At 38.0% G+C, this 17,675-nt stretch overlaps 1 pseudogene across 1 annotated transcript in view; it reads right to left on the reverse strand.

The window, feature by feature from the left end:
- LOC311077822 (complement C3-like) overlaps positions 1–17,675 on the reverse strand; it is a 515,769-nt pseudogene that overhangs the window by 379,265 nt on the left and 118,829 nt on the right. Inside the window, exons 37-38 of the transcript XR_014609571.1 lie at positions 17,205–17,291; positions 16,550–16,633 (exon numbers count right to left, since the gene is read on the reverse strand). The product of XR_014609571.1 is annotated as a complement C3-like (transcript). The remainder of the gene's footprint in view (positions 1–16,549; positions 16,634–17,204; positions 17,292–17,675) is intronic.

Here is a 17,675-nt window from a genome sequence, read left to right on the forward strand (position 1 = left end):
TCTCCTGGACTGAAGCACAGGCTCTACTCTTCTGCACAACGGTGACCCAAAAAAATAATTTTACAGTAAACTACTGGCAACAGTGTTGCCAGTATAAACCTCACTGTTAACCCTTGCTGTAAAATTCTGACAATATTATACCATTTTCCATTAAAACAGTAATATACCGTAGAAAATAAAAGTAGCCTACAGGAATATACTGTGAATCAACAGTGCTAAAAGTCGACACTCAGAGGCTGTTTTCACAATCACACCCTATACCCTCATTCACTATTCCCTACATTAGTTCACTAATATAGTCCCCTTGAATGAAAAGAAGTGAGTGAATTGAGACACTGATGAACACCTGATAAGCAGAATCACTGAAGGACAGAGAAACAAGAACAGAAAAAAGAGAAACACAAAAACTACAACTGACTTCCAGCAACACTGAGTGTGAAACCAGTTTACAAACCAGTTTACGATTATTTATTTCTGTAGCGACAATGACTGACATAAGGTCACATGCTGTTCAAATTAGTATATCCTGTCTCCAAACACATCTTTTTGTGTGCTTACGGGTTAATAATCACCCCACAACCAAATTGCCCCATGGGGGACAATAAAGCTAAACTAAACACAAAGACCAATTCGCCAGCGCCGGTCTGACTGACCTCCCCCAATTTCAGCGGGGAACCCTGGTGATTTTATAACTGCGTGACCAGCTTCAAAGACATTCTTTGAAATGTTACACACACACACACACACAAAACACCCTCGTGGACTTTGAAACACACATTCCAACACATACAAGTCACTAAAAGTTGATATGTATTCCTATGTTTCTCTAAAGTGTCGTCGTTTGCCATAACGGAAACACTGACAATTTTATTGAATGTTTAATCAAGCTTTATTGGTGTGTAATGATAAATATGAACGTAATGTTATGTGTGTCCAAAATCTACCTGTAATTCTTGGTATCTGTCTGACCGTCCTGTTTTAATTCAATCAGTCCCACCTAAGTTATATATGTAACATCTTTAGTTCAGTATGTATAATCTTAAGAGGAAATATGAATTATTTCATTCAGAAGACATATGGTGAAAGTAGGCGTTTTCTTCTTCACACAAAGAGAATTTCCCCGCCTCAGAAAAGACAATCTGATTCGCTGTCGTTCCAAGAGAAGGCGTAAACAGATGTTTGCTTAAAAGGAAGAAACCCCCTCATCACACTCTCTTGGCTTGGCTCTTCCTCTCTTCCTGGATCTTCATCCTCTTCTCCACGGCTCCAAGAAACATCGGAAAGGCTCCGGCCTTCTCCTCGCTCGAACACATGTTCGAGCCATAGCAGCCGTTCTTTGCAACTAAGTTATATCTTGCCTCTTCCTTCACGGAAGACGAAGACGAACTTTCTCGGTAACGTTACATTTCAGTGAGCCTTTTCAAGCTTCCCGCGACACCGGAAGACGCAGCGGCAAACAGGACCTCGTCCACGCTTTCAGCATCAACCAAACAGAGAACAGACGTGCAAGTATAGGTTCTTTATCTGATAAAAGCTGTCTTCCCGGTGTCTCTAAACTTTAGGTTTCTGTATGTAACAATTACTAGCTTTCCATTTTCTTTCTTTCTTTCTTTCATTTCATTTATTCTTATCACGTATGTTATTATTGTTTAATTGTTTGTTGTGTTTATTGTTTGCATTTGTACGTACGTTTCTATTCGTAGCTCATATAATCTAGTTACACTTATTAAAATCCCTTTATACTTTTCACTGTCTCTGTGTTTCAAAAACCCACCATTCTAAAGTCACTGAAATAAAAGGTCTTAAGCTACAAGCTCGATATTAGACTACATTCCGTAGTTTTAATTAATAAACTCATAAAGTTTACTGTTCGTGGCCAGAACCTAAACTTTATTGGAGTTTGTTCTTGACTGTGATGATCTTAGTTATTCGCTGGACGAATAACTGATGATCAGACCAGTCATAGAACGAGGTAATCTCGATAATTGATAAAATAAATGTACATGCGACTTATGAATTATGACCATGAGTTATGATTGTTAATATTTCCAAAATTCCCTATATCCTTGAGCTAATTCAAATTAACCCAGAGTCGTATTCGTTACATGTTTGGTGGAGAACGCTAGGCAGTTTCAAACTTTATTTTGGTGGGCAAAATTCAGTTTCAGTGAATGTGTATTATTGGTATTAATATTTGTAACGTTACACGCGCGTTTTGAATTGTGAGGTAAGTCGCTGCTAAAGCGAACTCACTCAGCTGACGTTAAGCACAAAGCCAGCTCAGCTCTTCAAATTAACAGTTTCAAAATGTCTAAGCATTTTTAATCACTGTTAAGTGCTAAAACTGCAGTTCATGATATGTGTCTCTGTAAAGACGAAGCGAAACTCTTTACAGTTAGTTCATGTAATACGATTTAAACCGACTAAATGAAGACGAAGGATCTCTTTTAGGACGAGGACGTAAACCTGATCTGAACAGTGCTTCAGTTTTCAGTCGTAATAGGCCTTATACAAAACGTTAACGATAAACTCCTGGTTAGACATTGGCGTCGCGAACCAATTTGAAAAAACCTACGCATAAAATCATAAAAGGGCTATTTTGATTAATGCTTATGGGAGATGAGTAGATGATAATTCCTGCTCATAGCTGTTTGATGCAGGTGTGCTCACGGCTTAAATTCACAGATGTCTAATTCCTGTCGTGCTCATAGCTCTAATTAAGTAAAACAGAAGAATAATCCCTGTTCCTGTAATGAACAGAAGATAATACCTGTTCATAGCTGTAAGTAAACAGAAGAAAAAAAATTCCTGTTCACAGCTGAAATAAAACAGAAGTTCTAATTCCTGTTTTATTGTAAACCGTTTCATATATAATGTGTAATTGGAGACCAGTTTTATGAATTAAAATAGATGATAATTCCTGTTTTCATTCTAAACCGTCTCAATGTGTAATGTAAAATGTGTAATTCCTGTAGTTACATGTTGTGAAACTCGCATTTTCCGCATGCAACAGAGCGCGAAATACTCGTGATTTCCACAGATAAAAAAATCTGCTGTCTAAATTGCTGAATCACGTCACCGACACTAGAGGGCAGCCTCTAGGTGTGTGGCAGGTTGTCAAATCACGCGCCCTACACCGACGTCATCCTGCGTAAGCGTCGCTTCCCCCTGACGTCAGCCTGCACGAGCGCAACTACGCCATCTCGTGGCGTTCTAAGATAATACCTGCTTTCAATTTCTTTTCCTCTCTCTGCATTCATTTTCTCTCTCAAATACTTAACTGCATTCAAAGCTTAGCTTATGCTGATATTATTTGGAGTTAGACAATTCCTTTTTCTGTTTTTGACTGTCACACTTTAAGTGAAGTTCTAAAAAAAAAAAAAACTTTTTGAGTTAAAGCTTAGACAGTCTCAGTCTGCATTGGTGTCTCATTGCTACCCTTTTCGTTTGATTATTTTTATAAGCAATACTAATAACTTCAGTGTTATTGTAAGGATTATAGGAAGTCATTCTGAATTTCAGTTTTAATTATTTTAGTATTGATACATCACTGTATCATTCTAATTTTCTTTCCTTCCTCATTTTTATTATTTTGGACCTCTCCTTGCATGCTTAGTTGAACTTCAATCTAAACTAGTTTGAATTTGAATTTAAAATTTTGTTTACTCAACCAGGTAGACCACTGAGAGGACATAGGCCCCTCACCTTTGTGGCACAAACCCACTGCCGGGGCCTATCCCTCTGCCTGCGTCTCAAGCCTGGGTTGTTTATTCAAATTTTATTTCATTGATAATATTTTTTTTTTTTCTCTCCAGTCTCTCCAAAGGGGGGTAGGTTATTCTGATAAATCACCATCAGTTATCATAATTTCCCTTTTTGTTGTATCACTTTTTTTCCTTGTAAAGCCTTTACCTCTGACTCCTGCATACATATTTACTCAATTTGATGAAACCAAAAAGCCTTAATTTACATTAAGTCTAACCTCTTAATCCCTTATTGTGTATCTATTGGCAGGACTCAGTCAGTGTTTATAGGCTCAGGCCTCTTTATTTTTATTTTATAACACTCCCGTGTTATTGTTTGTGACATTTCATTGCAGACCAATTCACTTCCTTGTGTTGTGTTTCCCTTTTCTTCCCTACCTCTAACTTTGCCTTTCTCCACTTCTGTTGTGATTTGTTTCTCTCATTTCACTTACAGACAGAACCTAAGAGAGACCCCAGGAAAGTGAATAGAGTAACGATCAGAGCCGGCGTCATTAGACGACCCCCAGGCTACCGCCTGTCAAAATCTCTATTGTGGGTTTATCCATACCCACAAAATTGGCTCCGCTAACTGTCGGCATCAGTTAGCCCCGAAATTCTCATAGACGGCATAGCCGTATGAGTATAGCTCATTTGACCCTAAAACAAACTTGCATTTTGTCTCTTTTTGTGTGTGCTGTGCTTCTCTCACCACAGTAAGCAGAGATGTCGAGCTCACCCAGTTCCACAGAAGACCTGGAGGACCGAGCACACACACAGAACCGTCTAGACCAGCTACTCTTCCTGACCGAGGAAGAGGACGAGATGGACACGACGCTGCAACAGGAAGTTGAAAGACTTCAAAATGCCCTAGCTGATCTTCATCGGCACACAGAACAAAGGCAGCAGTCGGAGGAACTCACCCGGAAGGAACTCAACGAACGGCTCCAACAGGCTGAAGCTCTCCTTGAGAGAGCAGAGACTAAAATCCATCAGCTCACTCAGCAGAGACACGAGCTCCAAGATGAACTTGACACTGTTCATGCAGAACTAAAACATGCTTACAGATTGCAGAGTGTCTGGAACGGAGAAACACACATCACAGAGTTTCTCCCGGTCAGCCAAACACCAAAAGCTGAAGGGGGCGGAGCTGTAAAGGGTCAGAATCCTCTCCAGACGGATTGGGCCCCCAGCAACAGCTTTCCTCCCAAAAGCCTGGACAAGCTGGCAAGAAACATTCCTACGTTTGCCGGAGACGGCAGTGTTAATTCGTACCTTCAAGACATTGACTTTCACCTGCAAACTGTCGCCAACCTGACAGCTTGGGACAAATTCTACCTGTTACGAATCACAGCAAGTAGAGATGTGCGTAGTTTTCTGGACCGCCAACCACAGGCGGTCAAAGCAGATTACAAGCAACTGCGACAAGCTCTGATCCGCGAATTCTCTGATCCCGAGGCAGACCAAGGGTTTATCGCGGCCTTTGACGTAAAGCAGGGCCGACTTGAACACCCAAACTCCTATTATGGCCGACTCCGACAAACGTTTTTCGGAGCAACCGACACCCCAGGTATGGAAGAAGATGTGAACTTTAGAACGTTATTTCTGCGGAATCTACATAGCAGCGTGAGTGGACATCTTGATGTGCTCGTCTGCCCACGAACCATGTCCACTCGAAAACTCAGAGACTTAGTCCACAAGGCTTACACCAAGCAAAGGGCTATAGATGAAAAGACTGTAAAATCACACACAATCTACTCCGTCTCCGAACACTGCTCCGAGCCAGACAGCAGGTGGCAGCACGACTGTGACGGTACTCGTCCAAAGCGTCGGACCGAGCGCTCCGAAAGATTCTGGAACCAGCATCATCCGCCGTCCAGAACTCCAAGCCCTGACCGTCAAACCTGTAGCCACTCTCTCCAGAACCCTGATGAGCCCGAGTCTTCTTACACAACAGATGAAGACAGTGCAGCCACGTCTGACACCGACACGGAAAACGAACACTGACACCTACTGCTTCGAGGGTCATCTCTGACCTGCAGTGAGTAACCAGACCAATGTCTGCGCCACATACATACCACCATCACGATTGCAGTGATTACACAGCACGAACAAACTTTACCAACTACACTGCACACCTCAGAGCCGCTTACGACACCTCCGCTGTGTACAAAGAAAGGTCATGCGGACCTCTGATGAACAGACCTTTCCTATGCCAAGGGTGCCCATGTGCTGAACACCGCAGCACGAAAGCCACACATGGCACATCGAAGCACGTGGCATACCAACCTCAGCGAAGCAACAAGACTGTCCTAGCCAACCAAGGACATCCATCGCTGAAATGTTTCCTCCCTTTCTCTCTCTCTCCCTTTTTCCTCTAACAGGATGCTGTGGTGGTTCGCGAGAAAGCAGCCACAATCGGACATCACCAGGTCTGGCATCCGGCATCGCATTAAGAGAGAACACCCCCGACTCCTGATCACCAAGGCAAGACTCACACTCAGGAAGTCTAACCCTGTGATGGGCATCTCCACGGTCACCGACCACGCCCCGACACTCGTCTTGGCTTTCATCCTGCACCAGACTCAACGAGACGTGAGCATCCCCAGCCCAGCTCACCAAGCCGTGTCTGGCGGTTTCCTACGAACCCTGAAAGGAAGGGGGGTCCCATACCATCGACCCCCTCAACCTCACTTGAGCTGAGTCATCCGCCTAGCAACCACCTGCTATTTGATCGTCAGGATCCACCTGCCATCTGACCATCGCTACCGTGATGAGTCGACTAAGCACATACATGCTCGTCAACTCCTCAAGGGGGGAATTATGTAGCGACAATGACTGACATAAGGTCACATGCTGTTCAAATTAGTATATCCTGTCTCCAAACACATCTTTTTGTGTGCTTACGGGTTAATAATCACCCCACAACCAAATTGCCCCATGGGGGACAATAAAGCTAAACTAAACACAAAGACCAATTCGCCAGCGCCGGTCTGACTGACCTCCCCCAATTTCAGCGGGGAACCCTGGTGATTTTATAACTGCGTGACCAGCTTCAAAGACATTCTTTGAAATGTTACACACACACACACACACAAAACACCCTCGTGGACTTTGAAACACACATTCCAACACATACAAGTCACTAAAAGTTGATATGTATTCCTATGTTTCTCTAAAGTGTCGTCGTTTGCCATAACGGAAACACTGACAATTTTATTGAATGTTTAATCAAGCTTTATTGGTGTGTAATGATAAATATGAACGTAATGTTATGTGTGTCCAAAATCTACCTGTAATTCTTGGTATCTGTCTGACCGTCCTGTTTTAATTCAATCAGTCCCACCTAAGTTATATATGTAACATCTTTAGTTCAGTATGTATAATCTTAAGAGGAAATATGAATTATTTCATTCAGAAGACATATGGTGAAAGTAGGCGTTTTCTTCTTCACACAAAGAGAATTTCCCCGCCTCAGAAAAGACAATCTGATTCGCTGTCGTTCCAAGAGAAGGCGTAAACAGATGTTTGCTTAAAAGGAAGAAACCCCCTCATCACACTCTCTTGGCTTGGCTCTTCCTCTCTTCCTGGATCTTCATCCTCTTCTCCACGGCTCCAAGAAACATCGGAAAGGCTCCGGCCTTCTCCTCGCTCGAACACATGTTCGAGCCATAGCAGCCGTTCTTTGCAACTAAGTTATATCTTGCCTCTTCCTTCACGGAAGACGAAGACGAACTTTCTCGGTAACGTTACATTTCAGTGAGCCTTTTCAAGCTTCCCGCGACACCGGAAGACGCAGCGGCAAACAGGACCTCGTCCACGCTTTCAGCATCAACCAAACAGAGAACAGACGTGCAAGTATAGGTTCTTTATCTGATAAAAGCTGTCTTCCCGGTGTCTCTAAACTTTAGGTTTCTGTATGTAACAATTACTAGCTTTCCATTTTCTTTCTTTCTTTCTTTCATTTCATTTATTCTTATCACGTATGTTATTATTGTTTAATTGTTTGTTGTGTTTATTGTTTGCATTTGTACGTACGTTTCTATTCGTAGCTCATATAATCTAGTTACACTTATTAAAATCCCTTTATACTTTTCACTGTCTCTGTGTTTCAAAAACCCACCATTCTAAAGTCACTGAAATAAAAGGTCTTAAGCTACAAGCTCGATATTAGACTACATTCCGTAGTTTTAATTAATAAACTCATAAAGTTTACTGTTCGTGGCCAGAACCTAAACTTTATTGGAGTTTGTTCTTGACTGTGATGATCTTAGTTATTCGCTGGACGAATAACTGATGATCAGACCAGTCATAGAACGAGGTAATCTCGATAATTGATAAAATAAATGTACATGCGACTTATGAATTATGACCATGAGTTATGATTGTTAATATTTCCAAAATTCCCTATATCCTTGAGCTAATTCAAATTAACCCAGAGTCGTATTCGTTACATTTCATACATGTACAAAAGTTCTTGTTGAGAATTAACAGAGATTTAGTTATTAATAAAATTTGTTGTCACCATGATGGAGATCAGTATTTGCTTTAGTTGGTCTCTTGTCCCTGGACTTCTTACCGTTTATCTCTCTCTGACTGCTGTAACAGTGAATTTATAAAACACATTTGTTATGGCAAGAAAAAGTCAAGAGGAAGATGATCAGGTGTTTTTATTTTTTTTGTGATGATGTCACAATCATCCTGGACATGCCTGATTTTCTGATTTTTCCTGTATATATTCATTGAAATTATGGGTATGTCATATTTAGCATAAATCTGTGTATCTACAAAATGAAATCAATATTTCTGAAAAATAACAATCATATAGTGCATTCAATTTTATTTTACTCCTGCTTGACTGAGACCCACACAGACATCAACAATCAGCATATGAATCTCAACAATGGTGAAAAGTTTCATGTCGCAGTGCATGCTGGGTTCCAGGATAATATAAAACTCCCAGCATGCACTGCTGCATGAATAATAAAAAGAAAAGAAATATTGCCACCATTGTTGAGATTAATGTGCTAAATTGTGATATCTCTGTGTTTCTAAAACATAGTGTAGCTCTTTTTTTTTTTTTTTGGTTTATGCATGATGTGTTAAAAAAAATTAGTCATAGTAATTTATTGCTGTAGTTTCACAGTGGTGGTAATGTAACACTTTTGATCGAGGATAAAACTCTGAATGAATTCCTTAGTGAATGAACAGGCAATATGAGTTTGTCATCATTACAACCGCAATCATTCATAAACTGTATGTGCGCACAAGTGTGACTTGCAAAAACACAGCTCAAGCAGCAAAAGAAAAATGAATGTTTTAGCATCAGCATCCCAACTAAAGCAAACACTGATCTCTATAATGGTAACTTCAAACAAACATTTTCAATTAAACATCTTAATAACAACTTCTGTATGACAGAAATAAAGTCATACTAGTTAATAATAAGTGTAATAATGTGTAATGGCTGGAAGTCAGTCGTAGTTATTGTGTTTCTCTACTTTCTGTTCTAACAGCAGGTGTTCATCACTAATGCTCAACAATCACTTACATATTCACTTAATTATCTCACTGCAACACTGTCTCAATGTTACTTTTACTCTTTGTAGTGTGGATTTCCCTGTGGGGTTGAAAGGGTTAACAGTGTAAGATAAAAAGTCACACCCACAAAATGTATTTTAACAGTAATAAACTGTAAGTTATAAAACAGGTTTATACTGGCAACACTGTTGCCAGTAGTTTACTGTAAAATTTATTTTTTGGGTCACCATTGTGCAGAAGAGTAGAGCCTGTGCTTCAGTCCAGGAGAAGATCTACAAACATTGATGATATGCTGCATGTTGCTTTATTTAACAGGCAGTGACTGTGTAGTTGCTGGTCCAGTGGAAATCTCTTTATGTACAATAGTTTTTTTAGTGGTCTCAAATGAAAGAAGTTGACAGTTATACTTTGCTCACATTATTAATGCATTATAAATTTTAGTTAATACATTTAAATGACAGTTGGTCAATTTAAGGCAGTCGGTTTCTGCAAGTGTAATTAGTTCATTTGAATTAGAATTTAGTGCATTTTTACAGAAACAAACTAGATTACAGTAAAGAACTGTACAATTACCAGTATTTTACTGGCAACAGTGTTGCCAGTATTTTACTGTAAAAAAAACCCGGTAAGGTCTAACAGTGCACATTATCTACACTGTTAACCCTTGCTGTAAAATTCTGACAATATTATACCATTTTCCATTAAAACAGTAATATACCGTAGAAAATAAAACTAGCCTACAGGAATATACTGTGAATTAACAGCGCTCAAAGTCGACACTCAGAGGCTGTTTTCCCAATCACACCCTATACCCTCATTCACTATTCCCTACATTAGTTCACTAATATAGTCCACTTGAATGAAAAGAAGTGAGTGAATTGAGACACTGATGAACACCTGATAAGCAGAATCACTGAAGGACAGAGAAACAAGAACAGAAAAAAGAGAAACACAAAAACTACAACTGACTTCCAGCCACACTGAGTGTGAAACCAGTTTACAAACCAGTTTACGATTATTTCTTTCATACATGTACAAAAGTTCTTGTTGAGAATTAACAGAGATTTAGTTATTAATAAAATTTGTTGTCACCATGATGGAGATCAGTATTTGCTTTAGTTGGTCTCTTGTCCCTGGACTTCTTACCAATCATCTCTCTCTGGCTGCTGTAACAGTGAGTTTATAAAACACATTTGTTACGGCAAGAAAGAGTCAAGAGGAAGATGATCAGGTGTTTTTATTTTTATGTGATGATGTCACAATCATCCTGGACATGCCTGATTTTCAGATTTTTCCTGTATATAGTCATTGAAATTATAGTTATCTCATATTTATCATATATCTGTGAATCTACAAAATGAAATCAACATTTCTGTAATCAGGTCTTCTGAAGAATATTGTAATCATATAGTGCATTCAATTTTATTTTACTCCTGCTTGACTGAGACCCACACAGATATCAACAATCAGCATATGAATCTCAATAATGGTGAAAAGTTTCATGTCGCAATGCATGCTGGGTTCCAGGATAATATAAAACTCCCAGCATGCACTGCTGCATGAATAATAATAATAATAAAAAAGAAATATTGCCACCATTGTTGAGATTCATGTGCTAAATTGTGATATCTCGGTGATTCTAAAACACAGTGTAGGTCTGTTTCTCTGGTTATGCATCATGTGTAAAAAAAAAAAAAAAAAGAGTCATTGTATCTTATTGCTGCGTTTTCACAGTGGTGGTAATGTAACACTTTTGATTGAGGATTAAACTCTGAATAAGTGAGAATGAATTCCTTAGTGAATGAACAGGCAATATGATGATTTTGTCATCATAATCATTATAACTGCAGTCATTCATAAACTGTGTGTGCACAAGTGTGACTTGCAAACACACAGCTCAAGCAGCAAAAGAAAAACTAATGTTTTAGCATCAGCATCCCAACTAAAGCAAGCACTGATCTCTATAACGGTAACTTCAAACCAAACATTTTCAATTACACATCTCAATAACAACTTCTGTATGACAGAAATAAAGTCATACTGGTTAATAATAAGTGTAATAATGTGTAATGGCTGGAAGTCAGTCGTAGTTATTGTGTTTCTCTATTTTCTGTTCTTGTGTTTCTCTTTTCTTCAGTGATTCTGCTTGTTAACAGCAGGTGTTCATCACTAATGCTCAACAATCACTTACATATTCCCTTAATTATCTCACTGCATCATTACTTTTTACTCGTAGTGTGGATTTCCCTGAGGGGTTGAAAGGGTTAACTGTGTAAGATAAAAAAGACACACCCACAAAATGTATTTTAACAGTAATAAACTGTAAGTTATAAAACAGGTTTATACTGGCAACACTGTTGCCAGTAGTTTACTGTAAAATTATTTTTTTGGGTCACCATTGTGCAGAAGAGTAGAGCCTGTGCTTCAGTCCAGGAGAAGATCTACAAACATTGATGATATGCTGCATGTTGCTTTATTTAACAGGCGGTGACTGTGTAGTTGCTGATCCAGTGGAAATCTTTTTATGTACAATAGTTTTTTAGTGGTCTCAAATGAAAGAAGTTCACAGTAATACTTTGCTCACATTATTAATGCATTATAAATTTTAGTTAATACATTTAAATGACAGTTGGTCAATTTAAGGCAGTTGGTTTCTGCAAGTGTAATTAGTTAACTATAATTTAGTCCATTTTTACAGAAACAAACTAGATTACAGTAAAGAACTGTACAATTAACAGTATTTTACTGGCAACAGTGTTGCCAGTATTTTACAGTAAAAAAAACCGGTAAGGTCTAACAGTGTAATGCATGCATACAGGCTAGAACAGCATATCAATTAATGTGAGAACTTTTTTCTGAATTATGATCTAAGTTATCCAGCATGTTCATGTCTTCTTCATAGCCTGCAGGTAAATGGACAGACACCAAAATTGGCTGTCAATACGTAAATGTTATACGTTTTAGTGCTGTAAATATGTCAGTATTATACGTTTCTGTGTGTGTAAAACGTAAATAAATGTACGTATGGTAGAACTACACTTTGCGTAAAAATACACACGTATTCTCATGAGATCACGTTGCAAGTTAAGATCAAAGTCCATTTGTGTCCACAGTACATTGTTTGCAAAGGCTTGAACTTTCATGTTCATATTCATGTCATTTCACAGTTATGCCACATTGTTCATCAGTGTTTCAAAGCACCAAGTCACCACTTTAGTTAAGGGGCCACACACATGATGAAGTCATTGATAAATAATGCTTAGTTAATGATGACTAGTATTTGAACGCCAACATAATTCATATGTTATGTGCTGCGATTGGCCAATTTTGGTGTCTGTCCATTTACCTGCAGGCTATGAAGAAGACATGAACATGCTGGATAACTTAGATCATAATTCAGAAAAAAGTTCTCACATTAATTGATATGCTGTTCTAGCCTGTATGCATGCATTAGATAATGTGGATTTTTGTACATTCCTTTAATAATTCGAAGAGTAGTCTTGCATGCATGAATTAATACTTTTTTATGCATGAATTCATGATGATTCATGTACCATAACCATAGATTTATCCACAATGGGTGGTAAAGACCAATTAAATTATCTAGATTAATTAAAATGGCTCATTTGAATTCTGCCGAAGGCATTCAGAATGTGTGCTACCCAAATAATGATACTTAAAGTAAGTCTCTGAGAACAGGTTTCTCAAGCCAGGTGGCGCATTAGACCAGGGGCTCATCTCCTGTTTCACAAATGCATCACAAACTGCTTGAGAAAGCTGTTCTACTCATAGACTGTAAAAGGTTCCTACTGTACTGTTACCGTCCGTAGGCAACATTAGGTACACTGTAAAAAAGAATACATTGATTTTATTAATATCTAATTAATAAAAATGAGGCAACAGATTACAAGCAATATTATTAATTAAATTTAACAAATTAGAATTGAGTAATAATTAATCAAATGAATTCCTTAAAAGTTAACCATTTAAAATGAGTAAAATTTACAAAATATCTTTTATTGCCAACATTGAAGACACCTGGTGTTAACAAGCAGAATCACTGAAGGAGAAAACCATAATTAAAGTCACCATTGTGGAGATCAGTGTGTGTTTTAGTTGGGCTCTTGACCCTTAAATTATTAACTTTAAGTTTTGTTCGGCTGCTGTACATGAGTTATAACAGCCAGATGAACAAAGAGAAAAGGTGATCTGATGGTGTTGGTTGTGTTTTAACACAATCATTATTTCACAATCATTAGACCTGAATCACTGAACTCATATAGAGTCCAATTTATAAGTTAAGTTAACTTTATTAACTACAGCAGTATAATATTTTTAGCCTTTTCAATGAAATCCAAATGATCAAATCAATAATAAAAAATAAATAAATAAATGTATGTGTTTTTTTTTTTTTTTTAGGCACAAACACACATCAAGGTTTTGTGTATGAATCTCAGCAATGGTGACGAACAGATCACCTCTGAACATAAGCTCATTATTTATTCATGCAGCAATGCATGATGGGAGCCATGAATGAGTTTTGATTGGTGGCACCCAGAATGCACTGCAACATGCTTTATAAATGTCACCATTGTTGAGATTCACAGGCTGATTATTGATGTCTGTGTGTCTCCTTTTTATGTAAGAGAAACTTTTTAGAAATTATTTGCCTTACATTGTAAAAGTTAAAAAATATTATGCCGTACAAGGCCAGTGTTGCTATAATTAATAAAGTAAACCTAACTTATAAATTGGACTCTATATGAGTTCAGTGATTCAGGTCTAATGATTGTGAAATAATGATTATGTTAAATCACAACCAACACCATCAAATCATCTTTTCTATTTGTTCATCTGGCTGTTATCACTCATGTACAGCAGCCAAACAAAACTTAAAGTTAATAATTTAAGGTCAAGAGCCCAACTAAAACACACACTGATCTCCACAATGGTGACTTTAATTATGGTTTTCTCCTTCAGTGATTCTGCTTGTTAACACCAGGTGTCTTCAATGTTGGCAATAAAAGATATTTTGTAAATTTTACTCATTTTAAATGGTTAACTTTTAAGGAATTAATTTGATTAATTATTACTCAATTCTAATTTGTTAAATTTAATTAATAATATTGCTTGTAATCTGTTGCCTCATTTTTATTAATTAGATATCAATAAAATCAATGTATTCTTTTTTACAGTGTAGGCCTATGTTATTATCAACTACTATAGGTCTATAGGTAACTACTAATATCAATTAGGGATGGGCGATATGGCCTAAAATTCATATTGTGATATACAATATTGCAGCCTCTTATGATAAAGATTATAATAAAACCATTTCAGAACAGGTTACACAGACCCTGCTAAACAACTGCTAAATGTTTTTTTTTTTTAAAGGGTGTATGTAGTTTTGAGAGCATATATTGTGCAAAACTGTAAGTATACAACATCATTTTGCAGATAAATAAAATTTAAGTACACTAGCTGCAGAGACTTAAGTAGGTCTAATGTTTATTATGGCTTGGAGCTTATGAAACCCCAAATTTAAAATTTAGAATATTGTCTAACTGATGTCTTTTCAGTTAAAAAGAAATACAACAACGATTCTTAAAATCGGGCGCAGACAGAGATTATGTGCTACACCACTAAGATATATTGGGAATAATACGCGCGCGCTGTATTCAGTGATATCATGTTTCGTTTTGAATTTGAGTTGGTAGAACGGATTAGTCATGTGTTAACTTACCGAACTGTTACCCCACACACTCTGTATATAGTTTGCTGCTGCTCGTCGGACGGCTTAAATCCGAACCAAGTCCAAATAATGGATGTTGCACCGATCTTTTTCACCAGCTTTCACTTTCAGCCGTGTTTACTTAAAATGACGACGAATATGATACGTTGCAGCCGGGTTTACCTCGCGGCCGCGTGTAGATTGCGTCATCATAGCTTGTGTAGTATAGAGCAGCTCCCAACCCAACTTGGAGAATAGATTAACGGCGATATTTTTTTTATCGCGCGATAAGAGTCTCGCGTTAACGCAGCACGTTAACGCTGATAACGGCCCACCACTAGTAATAAATCATAATTCATGATGATGTACTCATCTTAGTTAATGTTTTAATTAAGGTGTTGTTCATCCATGAAGTCATGAATGAAAAACATTGAACTCATGTTAGTTCCTGATGATTCATGAGATATTAATGCATGAATGAATGCATATTTCATGCATGAATTTTTTACATGAATTCATGATAGTTCATGTACCCTTACCATAAAGTGTTACCGATAATAGTAACAACAGTTTCTGCCAGTCCTGTTTTTCTCTATTGTAAGTCACCTTTTGTCTTTAATGGCTCGAGCCCGTAGCCCCAGACACACCTTTTGTCTTTAATGGCTCGAGCCCCAGCCCTAGACGATGAATCGTTAGGTTGATTGGATTAGCTGTAGGGGAGACTTTCACTTATTGTCTTTAATGGCTCTGGGATTGGCTCTTGGAACTGGAGTTCCTGGCCAGTATCCGCATTTGAATAAGTTATGCTGATTCAATTGGACTGGTTAGCGCTCTCAGAGTAGGGTGTGTTCATACTTAATTTACATGCTTTGTTCAGAGACTCCACCTCTATGTAATCCCTCCCCTCTTTGAGAACTATAATTACACTGAATACTGTATTAGATTTAGAATGTTGGATGAACCGCAGCTCAATAAAGAAGAACTTCTGTTTGAACGTGATCCCAATGTCTCCTGGTCTCTGCTTCGAAGAAGGAAAAAGTTCCCAACAGTATTCAAATCATTTAGTATTTGTTTTTCCTTTTTTTCCCAAGTGTATTCAAGTCTATTTTAGGTTTTTTAAAACACATTTTGACAAAAAAAACCTAAAAAAAACCCCCTGTCCCATCATTGAGCCATGAACACTCTTGTAAAGACTTTAAATACATAAAGTTCAGGCAAATCCTGTTACAGACACAGAGTACACTTACGTTCCTCGGAGCCTTTGCAGGTCAGTGGATTTGCCCATGATGAGGTACGACTTGCCTTGTTCCAATCCTAAACTCTCTCTGCAACTGGGACGACCCAAAAATGGTCTGACTTTCCCCTCAACATCATCATCAGTGCCTACAGGACAGAACAGTGTTTAGGACACACTTTCACTGCAATTCAACATTAGCCTCATGCTGAATATGTGTCGGAGAAAAAAATGCATTTAACAAGAATCAGACACATTTCATATGCATTTCATGAGCATGGAGAGAATAATGAACTGTACCTTCTCTCAGCACCTGCTCCACCTTCAAGTGATAGATGTCAGTGTCCTGTGCCAGATCCATCTTATCCACTGTCACTTTATAAACTGTCAAACATAAGTGTAATATTGTTATTGGCATAATAACTGATTAGATTGGATTTCAGTGGCAGAAGTCGAACGTTCAAGAACTCCATGTGATCAGACGGCTCACTGACTGAATGATTCTGTTCTTGAGTTAAAAGCACAGTGGAAGGGAAGATTTACAGTGATTTAAAAGTGAAATTTGGGTTTGTTCCTCTCACAAAGCTTTCATTTGTCTTCAGTAGATATGCAAAATGTGCACAAGTCAAATTATCCATTTTTCAGTGTGTTTGCCATTTTTGGAGCTTAACAGACATGGTTGTGTCACTATGAAAAGTGAACATGTCACATCTGTGTTTTGCTTTTTTTGCATTTTTTTGGTAGTGCTCTCGATTTTTGCAATCTCTTGGATACACAAGCTTCATTCAGTTGTTCACTATAAGAGCAGCGTGAAACGTTTTTCTTTTTGTGTTCAACTGAAAAACTTAAGGTTCATAGAGGTTTCAAACAGCATGGGGGGGGGGGGGGTGTAAATAATTAATCTTAATTATGAAAGTATGACAGTGAATTAACACAGAGAACTGAATGCATTTACCATAACTCATGCCAGATCCACAGGATTTATTCATACGTTCATATACTTGTTCTTCTTTTATGTTTTTCTTCTGGTAAGTGCAGTTTTCTGTGTTCAGAGAAGTTAATGTTTATACACACAAATACACTTGTAATCACACACATGCACACAAATTGTTTGTTTCCTCTTTTGTATACAAGAATAAATAAAATAAAAAATCATAATTTAATATTTAAAATTACATTGCAGTAAATAGGGCTGGGCGATATATCGCATCACATTGTTATGCGCATCTCATCAGTAAAGCCGGTTCCTTGATTAGTAGTAAATCACCATCACCTGCTTTCAGATGGAGCGGCATTTACTACAAAGAACCGGTAACTGACAAGCTGAGCCATATCGCATTAATATCGCGGACGTATCGCCAGCGATAATTAATGCGATATGGCTCAGCTTGTCAGTTAACTACGGCTCTTTGTACACAGCAAAAAC

This window comes from Abramis brama, assembly GCF_963993115.1.
Source record: "Abramis brama genome assembly, chromosome: 2".
Taxonomy (NCBI): Eukaryota; Metazoa; Chordata; class Actinopteri; order Cypriniformes; family Leuciscidae; genus Abramis; species Abramis brama.